General features: G+C 33.1%; 1 protein-coding gene across 4 annotated transcripts in view; it reads left to right on the top strand.

The window, feature by feature from the left end:
* LOC141531577 (rap guanine nucleotide exchange factor 6) overlaps positions 1–12,328 on the top strand; it is a 102,771-nt gene that overhangs the window by 7,945 nt on the left and 82,498 nt on the right. The window lies entirely within an intron of this gene.

Here is a 12,328-nt window from a genome sequence, read left to right as displayed (position 1 = left end):
ACTTTATAAAAGGGAAAAAATTATTAAATATTTTTGATTTAAAAAATTGAAAAATTTCAAATTTTTCTTAGTACTTAAAAATATAATTGAAAAAATCTTGAATCAAGAATGTAAAAATCTTTAAAATGATTTTTTTGGTTGAATATTTTTTTCTGAAATCAAAAATATTATTAAATAGGAAGAAACATAAAAAAAAAAGTCTTTATTCACACTCAACAACTAATTTTTTCTTTTCGAATCAAATATTAAAATTTGTGACTCTAAAGTTTGATTTTTATCCACAAGACCATTAAGATATTTAAATCTTTCAACTCAATAAACAAATAAAAATTATGACTTGTAATTAGCAAACTAACTATTAATTTTTTTTTCTACACCAGGAAATCCTCCACCAGTCTCTAAGGTCAGGCAGACATTTTATTAATCTTCATCAAGAAATAAAAATTTATTGCTCGATATTCTAACGGTTCGATTTTTATATTTAGCTGTTAACACGTTGATCACATTAAAAAACTTTTTTATTTTATTATCCTTTTAGAAACATCCTATTATATATTATATTATTATATTATTATATTATTATATTATTATATTACATTACATACGATTGCGATGAGTTGGTATTGGCGTCACTGCACGTGCTGATAATTGCAGTGCAATTATAAAGAGTCAAGTTGATACTATCTAGTGTTCTGTACTCCCTATACACACTCATACAATATAAACATGTATAAATGGGTTTGAATCGGGAGACTGCCGGGTGTTGCGATGAGGAATTGGAAGTAAAACGATCGAGCGACTTGTGTATGCACGATCACGTAGGATCAGTCAGGTAGATCGTACTGAGAACACGAGTGTTGAATTCGATAATTTATTTCGCCTAGACACACTACCCAGACAAAGCCTGTTTTACATTGCATGAGGATTGTAGGTGTAACGTCTAAGCTAAGAACTAAAGCCAGATTCTCATTCTCATTTGCACTTAAGACTTTACTTGACACCTTATCTGCTCGACTGCTTTAATTCGGTTCTTACTCTCTTTTGGGTTTAATGATTGTTCTTGTTCCCAGTAGTACTTTCAGTTGATCGATCGTTGGCACACACGAGTAAAATCAAGGGTCGCGACCTTCTCAAATTTACAGTTTATACTAATGTCGAAGTTCACTGCAATTTTGCTCTTAAAATTGCTCGCTGTCTTCAATCTTAATTTATCCTGACTGCTTTCGTATAAATAACTTATTTCAATTTCGGCTCGACATTTACTCCAACTGACACTAACACTTTAATTCTAATTGAAATTCACGTTTATAATTCCCATTTTATTTGATTATAAATATTTGGTTTATTAATTTAATTAACCTTAATCTATATAATTAAGAGAGTAGAGAAAATATGTCTCTGGCGTATTTTATTTAATAAAATGAATTTTTTTAATATCATCAGAAAGGTCTTGACCTGAATTTGTGCTTTTTTACGATTTAATATATTTTTAGGAGTAGTCAATTTTTTATGTTAACTCTTTAGAAGAGTATTGAATAGTTCTTTGGTTCTATAAGTTTGTGCATGTGACATTTGTCCATTAAATAATTAATAACTGATCCTAAAATAGAAACATTATTTTTTTAATTTATTTCAAAAGAACCTAAAAAATCTGTATTGTGATTAAAACTATCGAAAAATCATTAAGCCAAAGTTCTGGTATTACATAAATTAATTAATAAGTTGAAAGTTTATCGTCAAATAAACTATCGATGAAAATTTAATTATTTTTGTTTGTATGTTTGTGTATTAAATACGTGCATTAAATCTACAATATATAAACTGTTAATTGAATATTATAATTACACTTTACGTTTAAGCATAGATTATCCAGTCACGTTCCCATAACTTAAGAGCACAATAATTTAATTTGTCGGTAAATGAAACAAAACCCTTTTCAGAAATATTTTACACATATATTAGAAATTAAATTATATATTAGTTAAATTTAATTTGGAAATTATTTTATAAATTGTGTCATTAATAATCTTATATTAGAGCTTACGCTTATGAGAAAGCAATCAAATAAATTTCACATAATCATTCTCCTTCTCTAAAAAACATTTTTTGCGCAGGTGGGAACACCTGACTGCCCCCCAGACAGGTGTTTTCACCCCAAAAAATAGGGCAACCCTTATCCACAATGGTTCAATGCCTTTCGGATCTATAAATATGTATGCGCCTTTTTATTTATTTTTTTCAATTGCAAATTTTCTTTGGACCGGGTCTCAGAAGTGCTTAGAAATTAGCATTTGCCAGTGATACATAAAGGATAAAAGAACCAACGAAATTAAGAGCGTAAAGGAAACGTTGGCGGATGCATCACACGCAAGCGGTTTTAAAAAATTGAGAGTAGAGTACAAGCTAACCAACTTCTTGGAGGCAATATCGTAAGCCGGGGAAATAAGAACGCTTTTATTTCGTGGTTGTTTCCGAGTACGAACAGAAGCCGTACGCCATATGTCAGAGAGGTCCCATGCTACGCTTACTTATATATAGGTCTATATACATAGTATAATCTACATACGCTATATATGGAGTAAACATGTGTGTAGCGGGCAATACTTGTCTATATACTATGTATTCTAGTAACAGAACCTTTGCTGGTAGCTCAAAGATTCAATTTTAATCAAATTTTTTTAAACTTTTGAACATTTTTACAAAGAAAAATCCAATCTTTATTCAATAATTGAAATTTATGATCAATTCACTTCGGATTACTTTTAATTTATTGGATAAAATTAATTAATTTACATATAAAGTATTTCATTTTGTATATTACGGCTTTATGCTAAAAAAATTAGAGTTACAGTAAATTAAAAATTATTTTTTATCGAAAAATCAATTCAATATTAATCATCACGAAGACAACATAAATTTTTTTTTTATCTAACACAACCATTTTTGAATCTCGTCGACAATAAGTATCAAAAATGACCAATTATTCCTAAAAAAAACCTACTTTACATAAATACATTTATATACATACGTAAATATATACACTGACACCAAAGTCCACATTGAAAAGTATATCTACATCGACATACTGTTTCAGTTAGTGCAGTTCGTTGCTCAATAAACGGCGAACTGAATACAACAAGTCCAAAGTAAAGTAAAGACAACTCAACTTAACTCAGCTCCATAATATGCGCAAACTACGTTAAAAGTAGCATAATAGAATGAAAGTATTATATACATTACTCGATACTTATGTTACCACTCTCATTTTTTGCCTCTTGTCTCTTGTCTCCTGTCTCGTGTCTGGTATCTTGCTCAGTCGTCTGTTCTTTACAGTCTACTGTTCGCTAATGCAACAAAGTTTACTTCTACCTGTGTCCGTGATATACATATATAGTAAATATTATGCATATGCACGAACATACAATACACACATAGACACGGTATCAGTGCATAGTGCAGTGCTCCGACGAATCCAAGTATGTAGAAAGAGCTCACGGTGGCTCCAAGTAAAGTAAAGCCAGTTCGAAACGCGAAACGTATATATAAACACATAGAACATGCACACTTGAAACTTTATTCATGCCGTTCGATTATATCCACCGTTTTATCGATTTTTAGTTTATATATACACAAAATACTCATCCTCGTCAGACAGTCCTTTATGCAATGGCAACGTAACATGAGTTTTCTGTTTATACGCGAATCTGTCAACAACGAAACGCATCCAGAGTAGTGAACTTATTCCTGATTTTCCGCCAACGTCAGACAATTAAAATTCATCTATTCACAGTCTAGCGTTCGGTGAAAAAAATAGAAAAAATATGAAAAATGGAGACCAATTTTTCTTTCGCATCACTTCGCAATACCACGAGCCTCGAAACGAAAACGAAATGAAAATAGGGTTTCATTTGATTATGGTACACCGCAGGTGACGACATTGTACATCGTTTCTGTTTTGTTCTACTTTAGTATTATTTCCCAGAGTAGAGCATACGGCTGCTTGGCGTTTGTGTTGAATTGTTAGCAATAGCTTTTTTCATTTCATTGTGTTACTGCGAATTTATTTGATGTAACGAAACATACCGGGCATAATATACTATAATGTAATAATATATTAACACGCATCAAGAGTCTGTTGTCAGTGTTTCAGTATTTGGACGATGTGTTGACGGCACGCCAATTTGTACATACGCATATTACATATCGTAATGTGTAACGAAATATATACATATGTGTGCTATGTACTGTAATCACTTGTATTTTACTTAACTGGAATGCGTGTACAATACACGACCGACAAAACGCTCATCGTAACAATAATTTACAGTGAGAACTATCTCACGCATCTGAATGATATGTATATGTGCTGAAAACTGAATTTGGTGTTTTTATTCTATTATTTTGGTTCAAACAAAAAATTTAAAGCAGAATTGGTATGCCAATACTTTTGTTTGCCGGCTTTTAAAGCCCTTGCATTTATTACGGCTCGTGTTTCGCATTTCGCATTGTTTGATTTCGAAACGGCATAACGAAAAATTCGGCGCTTAGTTTTGCATTATTTGAGTATTGATTCAAGCTGAAGCATGAACCTGGGAAATATAGAAAAATTAATTTGTTGATTGAACCGCCGGAGGGTTGATCCGCTAAACGGCATAACAATATAGAGCTAATTAATGAAATTGGTGATTAATTTTGAATGGAGGTATTGTCAAAGTGGATAAAGATTATCAATCAGCTCTTCCGGTGCTTTCGATCCGCTATTATCATTATCACGCCCGACTTTCAGTATGTCAAGTTGCTAAGATAATAATGGATAAATATCGCACGGATAAGAAAGTTTGTGGGGATATGTACACACTTAATAATAGACAGCGATACGATGTCTATAATAGAAATGCGACTCATTCAATACATTCATAGTTCTTTTGAGAAAACTTTCGTGAGATTTTGAGCTAGATACACTTGTTATGTTTGTTGGCACAGGCTGTGCCAATTCACATTATTTCATTTCATTTTTTATCATTGCTAGATCACACATCAGCTTGAAGTAGTATTGGTTGTAAGCTATGAATAATGCCTTGACAGGTGTTTCAGATAATTTTTGTCGAGTCAGCCTACTTGGCTCGGTCTTTTTTTTCCACAAAAAAGCGCCGGTATATGCTTGAACAAAATTAAACGGCTGTCAATCTCGTAGCACATAAATTGAAAAAGATTCACCGGAAAATTTCTCAGACTACTGTTCCATGGGGTGACACAACCCAGTTACTAAAAATTCTACAGACGTTAGACGTTATGATATATCTATAAATTTCTATGAGCATGAGCGACCTTATTTTTGTTCCTTTATCTTCACGATATTCACTAGATAAATATTTCCAACGCGTGATCGGAAATTAAATTTTAAATTACATATCATAAATTTTATTGCAACGAATTCGATTTACACAAAGTTCTTCGGGGATTATGTCATTATTTTTGTTATTATTATTATTACTTAGGGAGGAAAAACTTTTTTAATTTCACTTGGTGGGATTAAAAGCAAATACTCTGAATAAATGGACTTTTTCTACGGATGGAAAGAAGGTATGCAGAATGCAGATTCACACATCCCACTCTGCTCGCAAAGTCGAATTAATAGAGTGTTACGAAGATAAAAAAAGCTGCCGCGTAGATAAATTATCGCTGAGAAGAGGGACAGCAACAACAGGGACAATCGGTAGGTTTAGTTAATGAGGATGTAACGTGCATACACCATTTTATACAAGTGTGTAGGCGCAATATATTAACTAAACAGCACAAACTTTTCCCATTCATCAGCCATTTCCACGGTTTTTAGTTACTGCAGACTATTTAATTCTGCCCACCCGCGATAAATTCCATTTATAAATCATGGGATTTCATTGACACCCAAATGATTGAGTACATAATTGTTTTTTAAACATCGAACTCTAGATCAAATTTTTTCTAAAAATTCTTCTAATTAATTTTTAATCAAATCAGAAGTTTTTGCTCTGATTGAAGTTTAAATTGAACTCTGTCTTAAGAAATGGAGAAAGTGTCGTGTAATTTTATCACTGGTCTAAATATCACTTTTATTTTCTACTATACTTGATTATTCCAAGAAATATACACACATATGCAGATGACGGTAATGTAATCTAATCATTAATGATTTTTCTTCTGGGCAAAACAAGGAATCGCGTGATACCGACATGCGAAACTAAACAAGTAATTGGTGGTGCGGTAAAACCACTGTTAAATGGCATATAGACCAGCTGTAGCTGGTAGATCTTACCAGACTTGGGTTCTCTCAACCGAATCCATTTCCCGTTCATTTTATACGCTTCAGAATATAAAACGTTCAATTTAAATCCACGTGACAATCTCGTATTTTACATTGTTCTAACCCTTTAATCTTCATTCGATCGAATATTTTTTCAGCTTAATTATACGTGATCAGGTCTCGAGTACTTTGCGGTTCTTCTATTCAGTTTACTTGATCTAGTCGATTTCTATTACACTGAGTGTGCAACTTTTAAAGGGATACTCATTATCATTACACTGATATGAAATCTCAGTCTCTGAATGAATGTTTCATTTAATTCCTTCATTTCTAACGACGTAAAGATAAATGCAAAAGAATAATATTAAAATAAATGTGAATGTGGAGTAGTATCTTGTTCTTATGTACGAATAATAGGGATGAAGATGGTTTAGTTGTAGTTTTCGTGGTCAACGTGCTGAGTCGCGATCACGGTGCCGTGAATTGCTTAAAGCTGGATACCGTAAACCGAATCTCCTCCACGGAAGAAACGGGTTTCCATTTCCTGAGTACGTAATTTTATATGTGTGTGCTCTTTGTTTAACGTTTTAAACTGTTTATGATCATATTTTATATGATACTCTCATTTATTTGCAATGCTAATTACATATTTATCTATGCATATTATTATAAATATTCAGTTTGTTTCAGTAGGTCATTTAAAATAAAAAATTAATTTAATAATTCCACATGCTGTCCCTTCCACAATTTACATATCCAACCGTAAAGTTAAATTTAACGAAAGCTACAAAGTTTCACGTCATTAAAATAAAACTAACATCATTTCACGCCGTCATTCGTTGCAGAACAGAGAGCAGATAATTGAAAACTTATCTTCCAACGTGATTCATCAAATTATGTTTGCATATCGCTCGAAGATTAATCATCGATGAATTTCTTTAGCAGATTCAGGCCATTGCAAAGTGTCATTGAAAATAATTACACATCTAATCGCAAGTCACATAACACACAGCCACAATCATAACAGCTACTATATAGAATAAGTGACAGAAGTAGTAGTCAGATATTAAGTCTCGGTTCGTTAGACATCACCGACATGCCTCGTGTCGTCACTGAATCCCTCATCACAGCTAAAACAATGGTCCAGTCAAAACTAAAACTCCTATTACTATTGTAGATCCAAGAACAATGTCGTTTTTGCGTAATGCGAAATTAAAACCGGGTCATAGGCGCGATTCTAGCGAAGAAATATAACTACTCTATTATTTGCCAAACAGTTATATATTTTGATGGAGTATAAATAGATTCAAACTTATTGTTATTATCACTATTACAAGACGGTGTGAATAAGATGAGGAAATAACATAGTGTAGTAGCTGCCTCGATCGACCTTTCTTATCTCTTTGATACTCAGCCTTCACGACAGGGTAAACCATAGTGTCAAATGTCATATTTTATCTGTATATATAAATGTTTCGGATACCATTGATCCGTGATACTCTTTAAATGTTTTTTTAGATCTTGAATTTGATTATTTAGTGTCGTTATTTCACACTTGATACTGTCAGTAAAAAAATTTCTAATTTGGCCATAAATAATCAGTAAAAGAAAATCATTTAGTAACTTTTCATATTTTTTTTTTGAAATTTTAAAATTTAATTCTTGATAGGAGGAGATTTAGCGATCGGACGCCATCTGTTGGAGATTTTTAAAACTACTTTCGTTAAAAAAAATTATATACGGGCATATATGACCATGTCAGAAATTTTTTTTACGGATAATATCCCTATTACGCTATATCTACCATCATCCATCCGGTTTTTCAACTAAATCTTTTGACATGTTAATAAAACGCGACTTATCACTATTTTTCCATTTTCTACTGTTCCGTGATGCTTTGGAAAAAAAGAGAAGCATTTTTCAGGAATATAATAAACGTGAAAAACTTTTTTTTTGTTTACCTTTCATTCCCAGCAAACAAAGCTCCTTGATTTTACTGCCAGCGATAATAATCGCCGTGTAGTTTTTTCGAGTACGCCCTTTGAGATACTTGACTCTTGCAAGTACTTTGTCTATACTGCGCTGGCTAAGTTCTGTTCAAACCAAAGATATACATTGAAACGTATAAATATATAGACGCAGTTGAATTAAGGTAGTTAGTAGTTGGGTTAATGGATATCCAGGCCGCGCAAGTCCGACCAACAGTTAAATAAACTAACGTTCATTACGAATGGTATATTTCTAGTGCAAATAGACTGCGGAATCGCAGAACTATTCTTGGATCATTATATCGATCGTTCTTAGCTTATTAATCATTACCAAACTGTTTTGTTTTACTTCAAGTTTTGCACTGTTTTCTTTGCAATGTTTTATGCAATTCGTCAAAATTCGACTGTCTATATCTGTATCAATATTGTATAAAAAAGTTCGTGAGCAGCAGCAGCAGCAGCAGCAGATATTCGGTTTATTATGTCTAGGTGGAATGCGCAGGCGAGTTATTAATAAATTTGGACGTACGTATTCGAGGGTCTATTATATTCACTTGACAACTTTTTCGATAGCCAGCTCCGAGTTATTGTGGTGAAAAGATTAGCTCTACATATTACAAGAGGTGTACATAAGAGGTGGGTACAATGCCCTACATACAGAGTGTATTTTAGCCGGTGACTTGAATCTATGCCCCTCCGGGTAAAGACGTCAAGTACATTATCAATCGCAAACTTTAAACTAGGTTTTTGAATCATGCTAATTTTAGAAATTTCTTTTATTAATCTGACATTCCCATTTGCTCGCTCTTTTTACGTCAACTTACCAACTTTTATGTTATTTTCCGTGATGACTCGTGGAATAAAAGCAAAAACTGGCATTTACATGCTGCAATTTTCTTTATGGAGATATTTTGATGGAAAGCAATAAAGTATTTGCGAATAGCTTTAACAGAATTCTTACATTATGGCTCGCGCTTCTTATGAAGATAGTTTATGAACGAGACGCAAACTCAGCAGCTTCTCTAATTCTCTACAAAAAGAAGTTGTGTAAATAGGCGTGGATGCAACTTTTAACTGGATCTTAATAATCTTGAAATACAAATTCAACAAAATGTTTTTTTGCAGAATCTTGCCGAACACTGCATAAACTAGTGCTGATCGTTAAAACACTTTTTGAATAATTCTTTTGAAGTCGGCTAGTTAGGTATTCAAACGCTGGATTCTTTAGAATTTTTTATTTGTTCCGCAAGTTTGACTGAAAGTGAAATGTTGCAAATTTCAATATTTATTTAGTTAATTTAACAATTCAGTGAACTTGTGACTTCTGAGTATGTTATGGCTGTGATTATTATAAAATATGAATAAAATTCATATTTAAATTCAGAAGTAACTTTAAATTTTTTTATCACGGTTTTTCCTCAAGAATTACCATCATTGAAGCTAGCGTAGTTTTTGTCAAATGAATTGGTTGTATTTCTCTCTCTGGAGAGTTATTTTCTCCGGAGAGTCGAGCATCGACTTTCAGTCTGCATTAAACTCGTTGTATCGTATCTTAGTTACTAGATTTCGAGGTAAATTTGTACTGTCGATAATAATCTGAAATTGCTTTTAGATTGAAAATATTTCTGAGCAAGTTTATGTCCATTGTAAACTCCCGAGCGACGGTTCTCAAATTAAATGGTTGACAAAAAAAAAAAAAAGATTAAAATTTTTATGATTATTGATCTAACTTGAATCCAAAGATTACCGTCTTTATATTTTTTTTCTTATACTCTTTTAAGAATAAAAAAGAAAAATCAATTGATAGAAAGAAATTTTTTAAAGTGTTCCGAAAACTACATTTTTTTTTTTGAGTTTGTCGTTCACCGAAGATTTACAGATTATTTAGTTAAAGTATGCCGAATGGCCTGAATAAGTAATCGCGAAAACGAATCGTTCCCAATTTCGGTGATTATTTATCTTAGGCCTCAAAGACACGTTTTTAAATCTTCCAAACATATAGTAGCTGTACACACATAAGCTAAATAGAAGATGAAGTGTCTAAATATAGCGATGCACGTGCAGCTTAGCGTTATACAGTCGCTAACTGGACACATAGTCTGATCTATCTTTAAACGTTTGCAATTTAAATAAAATTGTTAGCTGTAAAGCTTAAGCCGCAAAGTAAAGCGAGGACGATCTAAAAATCCGACGCAATTTCCGTGCGTCAGCGGAACCCCGAAAGAGCCACAATGTGATGGTGGATGGTAGCGTGGAAAAAAGGGTTGATGGAATCGAGAGTCGGGATTTGGGACGTGTTGCAAAGTAGCGAAGAGTTATTGGATGAAAAGCAAAAAGTGAGGGTTGAAAAAAAGCTGCGTAAAAGCTTTAACGGCCAGGCTATAAATTTTCTCGTCATGATCTCTGGTGATGCTGCGAAAAATATCATGCTTGTCATATCACTAACACGAACTATGATCTACGAACTACGTAACGATCATATCATAGTAGAGATGTTGACTTTTAGCGGGACGAATTCCACCGAGATATGAATCTGCAATTTTTAGTCAAGAGAGTAAAGAGCTGCTATTACACAGCCAGGTCGTTGACCTATCTCAGTCACAATTCATATGACACGTTTATGGGTTAACGTTAATCGATAATTCTCAAGTTTGTCGGATATTAATCTCGTGTCACTACATTGATTTCCTTTCGCTTGATTAATTTTTACTTTAATTCATAACAGTTTATAAATTATTTATGCTAGAGCTTTCTGCTTTTGAAACTCTAGTCTGTCGATGAATTTCATTGATTTTCAGCGAAGCTACTTGCTAGTGGAAACTACTTTTTAAAATATTCATCACGTTGCGGAAATTGACCGAAATACCTGAACTCTGATGATGCTTTATTCTGTTTGAAATTTATTGTCTGCTTTCTGAATTTTATTAGAAATATTTCTACTCTAAATATTAATATCGAGATTCAATATCGTTGGTCTTATCAATATTTAATTCAATATCAAAATCATATTTAATAACTTCAAGTAGATCGAAAATTTATAAAATTCTTCAGAATAATTACAAAAGCAATTATTGAACAAAATTAGAATAAATTTCTAACTTCCCTTCAAAATATTTTTTTTTCATCATTCAAAAAGTGTGTCGTGAGCCGGGTTAGAATATTTGCCTTTCAACCTTCCAAAACTAGTTTCATAACTGACCCATATTCCGAAATATCAAAGCAACCTCTTCGATTTAATTAGTGACTTTCGACACAGAACATTTAATGCCCCAAAATCGAAACGCGGTTCTTACAGTTACTCATTAATTAATTGCAACAAAAATACCAAGACACCAGTTTAGGAAACCGTCTCTCGCTCAATTAATCAACTATCAATTTCTTGCCCCAGAACGGCATAAACCAGACTCGAAATTTATTTCAATAACCCGGATTCTAAATAAAAGTAACCTACTGTCTGTAGAGGAATTTATCAGACGCCGGTTATTGCTTCAATGAAGCAGTTCAGAAGCGACCTGTAATATTTAACCCAAGAATACATGAGGTGAATAAAACGCAAGGAGCAATAATCCTATAATAATTCACGCGGTAGACTCCGTTTTCGCATTACATTGGGTATTGGTAGCCCGACTCGCTGACTCTTCAGCATCTTTCTTCTCCAAGAAGCTAATACACGTATAATAAAGCGTGTATGCACCGTGTGGTGCTTGTATGCGAATGCAGATAGTGCAGTAGGTAGCCAACCAGTAAGGAGTAAGTGTAGTTGTCTTGGTCTTTGTCTATATAATGTAATACCCAACTTGAAAGTAGTCATCGTGTATATCCCGGGGTGTACGTATGACCTCGGCGCGTACCTCTCAAGGTAGATTCAAGTGGCGACGTCACGCAGTTCATCCAAGGTCGGATGATGAACCACGTCTGATAGTATATATTATACATATTTTATTTTATCCTATTTTCATTTACTTACACATTTATATTTATCCATTCTTGTACTCTTCATTCGTGGTGGTCTCACCACATTTACTATCAACTATAAACTATCAGCTACCGCCCCTTG

The sequence above is a fragment of the Cotesia typhae genome, unplaced genomic scaffold (assembly GCF_013202065.1).
Source record: "Cotesia typhae breed Kobodo isofemale line unplaced genomic scaffold, CoteBio_Ctyphae contig_5, whole genome shotgun sequence".
Taxonomy (NCBI): Eukaryota; Metazoa; Arthropoda; class Insecta; order Hymenoptera; family Braconidae; genus Cotesia; species Cotesia typhae.
The sequence above is the reverse complement of the archived record's forward strand: the minus strand, read 5'-3'. Positions and strand labels throughout refer to the sequence as shown.